The sequence below is a fragment of the Leuciscus leuciscus genome (assembly GCF_965113295.1).
Source record: "Leuciscus leuciscus genome assembly, chromosome: 23".
Taxonomy (NCBI): Eukaryota; Metazoa; Chordata; class Actinopteri; order Cypriniformes; family Leuciscidae; genus Leuciscus; species Leuciscus leuciscus.
In genome coordinates this window covers 1,017,414-1,030,765 of record NC_138747.1, presented here as the reverse complement: position 1 = coordinate 1,030,765, position 13,352 = coordinate 1,017,414, and the positions used below count along the sequence as shown (strand labels likewise).

Here is a 13,352-nt window from a genome sequence, read left to right as displayed (position 1 = left end):
AAGAGCTCACTCATATCCTTCAGGAAGAGCTCACTCATATCCTTCAGGAAGAGCGCACTCATATCCTTCAGGAAGAGCGCACTCATATCGTTCAGGAAGAGCGCACTCATATCGTTCAGGAAGAGCGCACTCATATCGTTCAGGAAGAGCGCACTCATATCGTTCAGGAAGAGCGCACTCATATCGTTCAGGAAGAGCGCACTCATATCGTTCAGGAAGAGCGCACTCATATCGGGAAGAGCTCACTCATATCCTTCAGGAAGAGCTCACTCATATCCTTCAGGAAGAGCTCACTCATATCCTTCAGGAAGAGCTCACTCATATCGGGAAGAGCTCACTCATATCGGGAAGAGCTCACTCATATCCTTCAGGAAGAGCTCACTCATATCCTTCAGGAAGAGCTCACTCATATCCTTCAGGAAGAGCTCACTCATATCCTTCATATCGGGACGGGAAGAGCTCACTCATATCAGGACGGGAAGAGCTCACTCATATTGGGAAGAGTTCACTCATATCGGGACGGGAAGAGCTCACTCATATCGGGACGGGAAGAGCTCACTCATATTGGGAAGAGCTCACTCATATCCTTCAGGAAGAGCTCACTCATATCCTTCAGGAAGAGCTCCCTCATATCCTTCAGGAAGAGCTCCCTCATATCCTTCAGGAAGAGCGCACTCATATTGTTCAGGAAGCGCGCACTCATATCGTTCAGGAAGAGCTCACTCATATTGGGAAGAGCTCACTCATATCCTTCAGGAAGAGCTCACTCATATCCTTCAGGAAGAGCTCACTCATATCCTTCAGGAAGAGCTCACTCATATCCTTCAGGAAGAGCTCACTCATATCCTTCAGGAAGAGCTCACTCATATCCTTCAGGAAGAGCTCACTCATATCGGGACGGGAAGAGCTCACTCATATCGGGACGGGAAGAGCTCACTCATATCGGGACGGGAAGAGCTCACTCATATCGGGACGGGAAGAGCTCACTCATATCGGGACGGGAAGAGCTCACTCATATCTTCAGGAGGATCTGAACATTCGCAGAGCATGAAACTGCTTTAAAGCGCTTCTGAAGGAATCTGATCCAAAGAGTTGATTTTCTGTATGATCTGGTCTAACACTCAGAGGAAATCATCGAGCTTCGGTAAGTCTTAATTAATATCATAATTATGACATAAAAAGTCAAACTCAGTATCGTTATCGGCTCCGATACTGCCATGTTTGCCGGATCGGGTATCGGTCAGACGAGGCCGATCCAAATCCGATATTGTGCGTATACTATTCAGTGTTATTGTTAAGCCCCACAAAAGGCACACACACATTATAAAGCACCATAAGTTTTCGTGCACAATATTATAAGTGTTCTGAAGCCATTATATAGTATAATGTGAGATAGAAATTAATATTTAAGTCATTAAATTCAAGATCACGTAAACGTTTCCCTCAGCTGCGGCTGTCAATCATTCAGCATCAGACAGCGCGTCGCGTTCGGTTACGACGGTTAACACGATGAAACTCCAAGATGATTCAATGTTACTATTATTACACTTGATCTATAGATAACGGTCTATGGTTTCGCTTAAAACAACTTTATCTTGCTGGACTTTATTGCTGTGCCTTAATCATGTTACTTTCTACCGGGTGTCTGTTAGATCACAGCACTGGAGTAAAGTCAGAGCACTTGTTCTTCATATAATAAACTATTGCATAGATAGATACTGTATAATACACTACGCATCAATATGTATTTTCTTTGTGCTTTAAACTTTGTGCTGTGCTATACATTTAAAAAATGTCTCAATTTTATAGTAGGCTATATATAAAATAATTGATATTTTTGTTATCTTGTTTTTCATGAATGTTTTTTACAACAATACAAAGAGCAATGTGTGACGTTTTACCAGATTTAGTGTCACACTGTCTCTTATTTGTTCCCCACTAAACGTTTTTTTAAACGTTAATGTTCAGATTTTATACAATTATTGTGCACTTGTGATTTTTCTAGACTAAATTTGACTGCTGAATTATCCACTGATCTAGTTTATAATAGCATTTAGGCCTATGTCAGATTATGATCATATATTTTTTGTTGTTGTTGTTTTTCTTTATAATGAAGCTGTCTGTATTAAGTAGATTGTGTTTAACACACAAAATAGCGATTATCAGTTCAACACAGAGTTATAGTAAATATACTTGATAAAAATAAAAAAACGGTTTCGGTCGATACTCAGAATTTTTGGTATCGGATCGGATCGATTCTGAATTTTTTTATTATTAAGTCATAATTTCAAATTTTTTGTAAATTTTTCGACTGTCAATTTCGATTTGGTACATCATAATTTCAACTTTTTGTCATCAGTATGTCATAATGTAAATTTTAATGTCATAATTAGAACTTTTTAATAATTTTGACTTTTCATATCATAAATATGACTTAGTATGTCATAATTTCAAAACAGCAACACTCATAAAGACTCAGAGTAAAGAGACTATCATGAGAATGACTGAACGCTTCATTTCGATTATTTCTTTCCCTCTGAAAGACGCTCGTGTGTAATGAGTAACGTGAGTAAAGTGTTGGAAACACTGAGGAAAAGGAGAACCGGAGTGTGTGTGTGTGTGTGTGTGTGTGTGTGTGTGTGTGTGTGTATATATGTGTATGTGTAGTAGGGCTGGGCAAAAAAATCGATTTTTCGATTAATCGTTTTTTAAAATGTGGTCGATTCAAAATCGATTCTCAAACGCCAAGAATTGATTTTTTTCCATCTTTATGTATTAGTTTTCCTCCACTGTTCATAGGCTTGCAAACTCAATTTTATAGCTAATGCTGTGAGATTTTATGGTAGTTTTATCTAAATCATAAAATAACCTCAATTAGTGCTGCACGTTTAATCATATCGCAATCGCTATGACAAGCCTATACGCAATTAGGCTATATGACCAAAATGCTGCCAAAATGCTGTCGTGACTGTGACAGAAAAACTTGCGATGATATCGTGCGTGCGCACAAGACAGCACAGAATAGAATTATCTTTCGTGCTTGAACGAAGAACACACACAATTATGCCAAAATTTATTTTTGTCGAGTATCTTTATAACATAAGAGCAGTCTTATGACGAACGTGAAGAGTTGTGCCTCGTTAGAGAATGAGTCCGCGTGTGAGTTCCGCGTCTCTGTCAACAGCGGCTGGTCTTAAAGGGACAGTACACTGTAGCCACTAATTATCTCTGTCATTTAAGTTAATCAAAGAACAAAGAGAACAGAGAAAAACACTCACTGCTCTTGAATAAAGAACTTTTGTAACTTTGATTAGTCAATATATAATTTATAATTAATGCAACACAGACTGTTTGATAATTTTATTCAATTTCTGTATGGCCTAGCTGTTAGACAGGAAGGGCACATATTATATTATATGCAACGTTTTTATATGTGGGTTTATGTGAGGATTGTTAACCTGATTGATCAAGACATGCGACTGTTCTGACTTGTCCAATTTTCAGCATCAATTTTTCATCTTGCATCAAAATCCTGTCTATTCATTGTATGCATTTGAAATATAGAGTTGGGTTCTGTTTTAATGTACCCAAGTGTACCTAAAATAAAAAGAGTTTAATATACAGGTTTGTAGCTCTTAATTTCTTTTTATTAATTAAACACTTGAAAACTTGTTCACTTTTTTTTCTTTTCTTTTTCTTTTTTTAATAAATATAGGTTTTGTATTTAATATTCATTGAATGAGTCGAATCGAAATTAATTTAGAATCGAAATTGGAAAAATCGAATCGAGAATCGAAATCGAAAATCGAATCGAGAATCGAAATCGAATCGAATTAGAGCTTGCGAATCGAAATCGAATCGAATTGTAACATCTGAATCGATACCCAGCCCTAATGTGTAGCCTATGTGTTTTCCTGGCACTGACATCAGCATCAGCCTGTGGTCAGAAGACATTCATAACCTTTCCATTAAACATCTCAAATGCTCAGAGAAATGATTGCAACACATAAATACACACACACACACACACACACACACACACACACACACACACACACACACACACACACACACACACATCTATATAAATGAGAATACAAAAACAAGCTGTCGTCTCCCACTCACCACTATAGAAGTGCAAGGACGTGTGTATGTGAATCACTTTGGATAAAAGCATCTGTTGCCAAATGCATTTATGTAAAATGTAAGACAGCTGTTTCAGTGTGTGTGAGAGAGAGAGAGAGAGAGAGTGTGTGAGTGAGAGAGAGAGAGAGAGAGAGAGAGAGAGAGAGAGAGAGTGTGTGTGTGTGTGTGTGTGTGTGTGTGTGTGTGTGTGTGTGTGTGTGTGTGTGTGTGTGTGTGTGTGTGTGTGTGTGTGTCTATGGGAGGCCGTATGGGACGAAACACACTGAAACACTCTCTCTCTTGAAACCAACATGGAAGTGAGTTAAACTGCAATTCGTTGACTGGCCGCTTGAGGCTGGTGTCAAAAGTGAGTCAAATCTGTATCTCCCCCATGTAAAAATGCCAAATTTTTCAGCAGAAAAAAACGTGTTTACAGCCTGGTGTCTGTATGTGGCTTTGGTCTATACAGCTAATTTTGCCCTTCATGACAACTGTGAGGGGGGTGAATTTTTTTATAACTCATCCGTTTAGTTGATTAATATTTAAAGTTCTGCATAATTAAGGGTGTGTCCACTTGAGTGACAGGTGGATTGCCGCTGATGTCAATGCTAGCCGTTTGTCTGCTGTTACTAGCCGTCACTTCACCTCAGCATATGTTAGCTGCTGAACTTGCCATCTCTGCAGTGTTTGTGCTTTTTTTCGGGATTATTTCATACAATTTAATACACCCATTACTTCGCCCATGGATTTGGATTCTGTCGTTGTCGTCGAGTATCGTTCGAGAGAACAACCAGCGCTGTATTTCAGTTGTTTTCCTCTGTGAACATGCACCAATGGATGTCTGACAATTTCGTTGCTTTTTGGAGTTTTCAGATTTAAAAACGTCAATAAAGGCTCGTTCGTTCTGCTCTCACGGAACAGATTATAATACCGTCAGATGAAATCCTACAGGTGTCGGCGCTTTCTCCGTCCATGCAATAAATGCACATCCTTGAATGAGCGCGGATTTCCAGCGGATTTACTTGAACTTCATAGGTAACGTTAAAGGAGTCATGAACTGGATTGTTTTATTATTTTATAATGTTGCCTGGGGTGCCCTTATAATGTTAGTATGATTTTTACATCAAAAATTGTCATAATTTATAAATAAAAGCCATTTTTCCAAGCCTGATTTCAGCCTCAGATTTGAACGCTCTGTTTTAAGGGGCGTGTCTGCTGTGAGACTGCAGTGCAAACGCCCACTGCTGTGATTGGCTGACATGCTTGCATATGAAATAGCTAGTAGTATTACATGAACTATGTCGAAAACTTTTACAACGTTTTTACTATTACAGCTATCGAGATTAACAAATCGTGAAAAGTATCGTTTAAAGCATTATATTTAAATCTATTCCAATTTCCATCACATGAAAGGTTGCAGCATGATGAGCACTGACTGAGCAGAAGACAGACAGTCTGTTGATCGCGTGAATAAAGATCTTATCATTGCAACGCAATTTTTGTAAAATGTTTAGCACAGACACCTAAGCCAGTGGGAAGGGTTGTAGGAACCGCGTCATTAAAAATGAATTTAATCCACTGGTCCCTGATAGCTTGGTCCGTTCTTGGGAGAGAAAAAACATTTCCATGTTGATTCTGGCAGTCAACAACAGAGCAACTCACGTGTGCACCACGTTTCTGCATCTTTCACGGTCGAGTGCGTACTTCCAATCGGAATTCATGGCGGCGCTCGACTGAATATGAGGGGAGAGGGGCAGGGCGGGCTTCCTGCGGCATAGGTCTGCGGTGTCCATATATGGTATATCTTCCACCGTCGTGACGTCAAGCCAGGGTAGAAATCAAAATCTCGTATTTGAGTGCGCGTGCACGTGGGATATTTTACAAACCCTGAGGTAAACAAACGCTTCACTTTTAAATATCGGCTTCCCGGCCAGTGTATAATCGTTAGGCAATCATAATAGACATTTTTTCTCGTGGAAAAGTGAAAATTACAGGTCATGACTCCTTTAATATATCTATGGTTTAACCCGTTTGAGAGGCGGCCAAAATCAGAATTTAAAATGGACTGAATAAGCTCTCTACGAACTTGACGAGCGATGCCGCGCTGACGGACCATAGACTATAAAAAAAGAGTGACTGACATGTATGCACATAAATCACTGTCACACACACACACTCTCAGAGTAATATTAAGTTACTGCATATACATTTTCAACTAGCAAAATAGTACAGAATCACGATACACAGTCTCACTTGTTGCCATGTCTTTTAACTATTATAATATTTCGAAGGGCAAAAACAGGAACTTTTAATTGGCTTTACATCATCAACTGTCACTTTAGCACGAGGCCCTGTGCAGTCGCAGACTTGGTACTGTCAGTAGCATATAGCATAGCATTACCTCCCCACCCGCCCCGCCTCTTTGCCCATTTTCTGTTATCCGGGAGTGACGTGAGGCCAAGATGGCGACGGCCGGCTCCGCCCACTTTAGGCCTCAAAAATGCTCTTCAGAAACCTACGGGTGACGTCACGGACACTACGTCCATATTTTTTTACAGTCTATGCTTGCGACACACACTGAAACCCTTGCGACACACACTGAAACACTTGCGACACACTGAAACACACTGAAACACTTGCGACACACTGAAACACACTGAAACCCTTGCGACACACTGAAACACTTGCGACACACACTGAAACACTTGCAACACACACTGAAACACTTGCGAATTCTGGGTGGTTGTACTCCATAGTAGGGATGGGACGATTACCGGTTTCACTATAAACCACGATAAAATGTACTGACTGTTAGTAATATCGTTTAAAATTTAATTATCATTAAAACCGTGTTTGATTATCGTGATTTTCGAGCCTGTTCAGCCAGCAGCAACAGTCTGACGCAGGCGCAGCGCGTAATGGTGTTGTTGTTTTTTTATTGAAGAAGGAATTGCGGAAGGCAGTGACCGTGCTCGGGAGATTTTCCAGCCTTTTAAGAGAACCAATTCTGAGGTGTGGTCATATTTTGGCTTTAACAAAAGTCCTGAGGGAAACTTAATCAAGGATGGATGGTCACCCTGTAAGTCGCACCCTGCCGAGTCGTCTTGTGTGACCATTACCCACAGTTGTATAGCGAACGCAAGGCAAGTTAACTTTGACCTCAATACCAAAACTACGTCTGGGAAATAATTGGGCATAAAATGTTGTTTTAAGTTGAACTATTTATATCAATCACTTGAAATAAACGTGAAGCTTCCGCAAAAAAAAAAAAGTTCGCAGCAAGTGGCTTTGAGCCAAAGACGAACGAACAAGTTCAAACAAGAATATTAAGAGACATTTAAGGGATACTAATTTATATTCATTTTACACTTATTACACCGACTTTTTTTTTTTACCACATAATTACGGGGACATTGAATTGAGATTAATGTTTTAAATCTTACCTATTTATAAATCCATTATGTTCAGCGTACAAAACAATCGTTCAGACAAGATGATCACAACAATATTATAAAACTCTGTAAACAATAAATCAACTCTGATTTAATTTTCAATACAATTAAAACCGCGGAGACGCAAGACAGCAAGTTGTATTTGAATGAAACGAGACAACGCGTCCATTTTTTTTGATACATGGTAGCTAACGTCTGTCAGAGAGTTTGAAGTCTGCCCAGATGAAGAATACAAGACAGTGCAAGTGAAATGGTACTTTCCACGAGACTTTTATAGATGTTTTCTCTCAGTTAAGCACACTCTTCACATACATGTCGAAGAGCGAATGTTAAAAGGGAAAATAAAACACTCTAAAACACGCTACAAATCAAAGTGGAAGTAAACGCATTATAATAAAACAACGGTCAGCAGTAGAGCGGTCATCTTCTTCCTCTTAGCGCGAGCAATCTCACTCTCACTGTGCGTGCGCGCTCACATAAAAACAGCAAGCATACAATAACGTACACCATAGAAGTTATCTTAAAGGCACATCAACATTCATGTCATGAACACTACTTAACACTAGGCGGCCGTTACAATGGATGTGCGCGGTGTTATAATGCGTTGCTATTGACGACCGTCATTATAAGGAAGGAAATGCCACATAGAATCTTGCTTTAAAAAGAGCATAGAGCTGCTGTTTTATTTGTTGTTTGTTGATTTTCAAATATAAAACTTGTTGAAATGTCTTCAGTGTGATCATCAACTCTTTTTGAACACTTTCATCTCGTTTTAACAAAACCGTGATAATATTGATAATCGCGATAATTTTGGTCACTATAATCGTGATATAAAATTTTCATACCGTCCCATCCCTACTCCATAGTAACCATCTGTGACAACTACCAACCACCTAGTAACACCAGAGCAACTGCCTTGAACAGCCTAGCAACCCCCTATAAACACCCTAGCAACCACCCAAAATACCCTAGCAACCGCCTAGCAACACCATAGTAGCCACTCAGAAACCCTAGCAACCGCCTAGCAACACCCTAGCAACCACTCAGAATACTCTAGCAACCGCCTAGCAACACCATAGCAACCACCCAGAACATCCTAGCAACTGCCTAGCAACACCCTAGCAACCACCCAGAACACCCTAGCAACCACCCAAAATACCTTAGCAACCGCCTAACAACAGTATAGCAACCACCCAGAACACCCTAGCAACCGCCTAGCAACATCATAGCAACCACCCAGAATACGCAAGTGTTTCAGTGTGTCGCAAGTGTTTCAGTGTGTTTCAGTGTGTGTCGCAAGTGTTTCAGTGTGTGTTGCAAGTGTTTCAGTGTGTTTCAGTGTCGCAAGTGTTTCAGTGTGTGTCGCAAGTGTTTCAGTGTGTGTCGCAAGTGTTTCAGTGTGTGTCGCAAGTGTTTCAGTGTGTGTTGCAAGTGTTTCAGTGTGTGTCGCAAGTGTTTCAGTGTGTGTTGCAAGTGTTTCAGTGTCGCAAGTGTTTCAGTGGGTGTTGCAAGTGTTTCAGTGTGTGTCGCAAGTGTTTCAGTGTGTGTCGCAAGTGTTTCGTCCCATACGGCCTCCCATAAGCCCCTTTCACACAGAGATTCCGGAAAATACACGGATAAAGTGACCCGGGATTTGACCCGGGTTCGTTTGATTTTGGTTCATTCACACTGCCAGTGATTTTCCGGAATCAGAGAGTGCGTTCACACACAACCCGTAAAAATGCCGTAAAGACACGTGACATCGATGTGACTTGTAATCTCAGCAGCAATTTGTCGGCAATTTGCCGGGTTCAAAGCGCTGTGTGAAAGGGGCTATAGTGAATCAGTAGCCCCTTTCACACAGCGCTTTGAACCCGGGAAATTGCCGGCAAATTGCCAGAGCGCCTTCTGTGTGAACGCAAACTCGACCCGGGATTTATGCCGGGATCGATGCCGGGTCGGGACCTAGTAACATTGCCGTGTTCAGTCCCGGAACGCGCGCTGTGTGAACAAAAGCCGTAATAATGCCGTGTCGTAGTGATGACGCTGAAGCCGGGATCGTTCTCCAGCTGTGAAACGGTACGTAATGCGCAAGTTTATGATTGAATCAGAGAAAAAATGCACAGGCATGGTTTCTCGAGAGAGAGATCGCAGCTCATAAGCAAACTTAAGACTCTGCTGAGATTACAAGTCACATCGATGTCACGTGTCTTTACGGCATTTTTACGGGTTGTGTGTGAACGCACTCTCTGATTCCGGAAAATCACTGACAGTGTGAATGAACCAAAATCAAACGAACCCGGGTCACTTTATCCGTGTATTTTCCGGAATCTCTGTGTGAAAGGGGCTAGTGAGTGAGTCTGACATCCTGATTAACAGTGTGTGTGTGTCTGTAGTGAAGGAAAGGAATAAGAGCCTCTAGGGAACTAATAGGAGGGAGATTTATATAACAGTGAGTGTGTGAGAACGGCAAACAACAGCAGAAACAACGGATCAGTGTGTGTGAGATCAGATTACACCAGCACATCTGGAACTAGAGAAACACAAGAGAAGTGTTACGCAGAAACATCATGAAGAATGACGTCTGGTTTCTGAGGGTTTTCTCTGCTCTACAGTTACAGAGCCGTACAGGAAAACCTGGCTCCCAAAATTCCCAAAACAACTCGGATTCATTCAACCAAACACAATGAGAATCCCTGACACAACGACACAATGGCTTTGTTCTGTTCAGCGCATGACTTATCTACACATCAGACTTCACTTAAACTAAAACACAATCACACCCGTTCATATTTCAGATGAATTGCATTCTTTCTTACAACAAAAATGAAGCATCACTGAACTCTATTTTCTTCAGGAAACAAACTTTGTTGCACTATTTTCCTGTTATCTCTATAAAGCTGCTTTGAAATCAGTATTGTATATAAATAAAGGTGACTTGCTTTGACAAATCTGTGACATCACATTTTCTGGCTGTTTGAAAAGCTAGTTTTGAGCATCAAAAATCCTCTGATAACCCAAAACTCTTCTGACACGGATAGAGTCTGACAAACACTGATACGATCACTGTCTCATATTATGTGTAACGGGATATATTCTGTTCTTCTGAAATCTCCAGGTTTTAAACATCTAATGTTTGATTAACGAGCTCTCTGTAAACACTAAACACGTGACAAACACGATTATGACACTGAACTCAGATGGTTTATTGTTTTTACACCTGCCGATCGAAGTCACAAACGGAACCTGACTGATTCGCGCAAGCTCTCAAACTCATTAAAACTTCATCTCGATAGTTTCTCTTCTATCGCTCGAACAAACTCAAACGAGATTATGTTGTCATCAATAAATAAAGTAAATAAGATGTAACTCACCGATGCGCGCGATGGATTGCCGTACAGAGACTACTGAGAAACTTCTAATGACAACGAATGAGTTGAGTCTGGACATCCGAATCAGTTTGGTGAATCGGTTCGTTCGGACGGTTCATTGCATTATTGTTCCAACCATAGAGGTTCCAACATTTCAACCAACTCTCAGCGATCTTTGTGAATCGGTTCAACTAAATCACAAAAAAGAGCCGGTTCACATGAACAATTCGTTTGCGGAATTAGGACCGAGTCACTTTCATTTCCGTAGGGGGGCGAAATAATTTATCATCTCGTACAAACACTCAAAATACTCTATGCTAATTTTATAATCTTATTAAGCGTGTTATCAGTATATGAGGGACATAATATTAGAAAAGCAATTAAATCAAAAGTGCATGTGAATAAGCTCATGTAAAATGGTATGAGCCGATTCATTGTTGAGAGTCCATTGACCCTGACTCTGAACTCAAACACACCAAAACAAACCATTAGAGCTTCTTCAAAGTTTTCCCACAGAAATCGAAGGTTTAAATGAGTTCACTCCACAATAAAGAAGTATGATGATGTTTTAAGGCCTCAGTCTACCATTCAGCTCTGACCACACGGAACATGTTGGCAACTTCAGTTCAGTGCCTGTTTAGACGCGTTTTGCTCCGAGAAAACTTTGCGGTCTGTGTTCTTACTCATCTATATCTCTCTCTCTCTCTATTGTTGAACTTGCACAACAGCTCATGATGCTTTGATGGAGGAAGTGTCTTTCACAGAGGATGTGCGCGTGAAGTGGGTTTCTTTCTGAAGTGTGTGTGACATGAGATTCTTTAGTAATGACGTCAAGTGGCAGCTTTTCCCAAAAGACTGGGCAAATATCAACCACAAAAGAATCATGTAACATACATATGCAACACTTACTAGCTCACAACCGAGAACATAATGCATGTTTATCACAGTACATTAAGAGCTTGCGGGGGTTTTCAGTCTTCAGATGCCGGATCCTCCTTTTACTGTGAGTGACCCCTGTCCTAGACTATGTTTTCATGTATAAATACCTCATTTATTCAGTGATATATATATATATATATAAAAAGTATATACTCATTGTTGTGCTGTAATGTTAGATGTAATATTTATTTATTTAAATCAGTTTGTTTATATCAAATGTTTTATTTATTTTAATCTTATTCCGGGTAAGAATAAAATATTAACGTTTAAACAATAACAAAGTAATTTACACATTCCTGTAGCTCACAGTGGATCATTGCGCTCACAACATAGAGGTCATGGGTTCGATTCCCAAGTAATGCATGAACTGATTAAAATATAAACCTTGAATGCAATATTAGTTGCTTTTGGATGAAAGTGTTATTCAAATACATAAAAGTCCAGAAGACACTGCCTAACAGCCACCTAGCAACTGCCTAACACCCTAGCAACCACCTGGCAACTGCTTAGTAACCACTAAAGGTACCATGCCTAACAACCACCTAGAAACCACACAGAAAACCCTAGAAACAGCCTAGCAACCACTCAAGGTACTATGCCTAGCAACCACCTAGAAACCATCCAGAACACCCTAGCTACCCCCTAGTAACCATCCAGAACACCAAAACAACGACTAGCAACACCATAGCAACCAATCAGAACAAGCTCGCAACCACTTAGAGTACCATAGAAACTGCCTAGCAACCATCCAGAACACCCTAGCAACCACCTAGCAATCACTCAGAGTACCATAGAAACTGCCAAGCAACCACCCAGAACACTTCAGGAACTTCCTCGCAACACCCTAGCAACCTCCTAGAAACCACCCAGAACACCCTAATTACCACCTAGCAACCTTTCAGAACACCATAGGAACTGCCTAGCAATCACCTAGCAGCACGAGAGCAGCCATCCAGAAGACCCTAGCAACTGCATAACAATCACCTGGCAACTGTCTAATACTCTAGCAACTGCTTAGTAACCACTCAAGGTACCACGCCTAGCAACCACCTAGAAACCACCCAGAGCACCTTAGCTACCACCCAGTAACCATGCAGAGCATCAAAACAAACCGACTAGCAACACCCTAGCATCCATTCAGAACCTAGCAACTGCTTAGCAACCACTCAAAGTACCATAGAAACTGCCTAGCAACCACCCAGAACACGCTAGCAACCACTCAAGAGTTCCATAGAAACTGCCAAGCAACCATTTAGAACGCTTCAACAACTGCTCAGCAACAACCCACAACACCCTAGCTACCACCTAGCAACCTTCCAGAACACCATAGCAACTGCCTAACAACACCATAGCAACCATCCAGAAGACCCTAGCAACTGCATAACAATCACCTACCAACCACCCAGAACACCCTCACAACTGCCTAGAAACCACCCTGAACACCCTAGCAACCACCCAGAATACTCTAGCAACACCCTGGTGACCA

At 40.9% G+C, this 13,352-nt stretch overlaps 1 protein-coding gene across 2 annotated transcripts in view; it reads right to left on the bottom strand.

The window, feature by feature from the left end:
• tmc6b (transmembrane channel-like 6b) overlaps positions 1-11,076 on the bottom strand; it is a 31,846-nt gene extending 20,770 nt beyond the window's left edge. The window contains exon 1 of one of the 2 annotated variants that reach the window (XM_082155806.1): positions 10,931-11,076. The gene's annotated coding sequence lies outside the window, so the exon portion shown is untranslated. The remainder of the gene's footprint in view (positions 1-10,930) is intronic. The other variant, XM_082155807.1, reaches the window with a different exon arrangement.
• Positions 11,077-13,352: the final 2,276 nt, after the last annotated feature.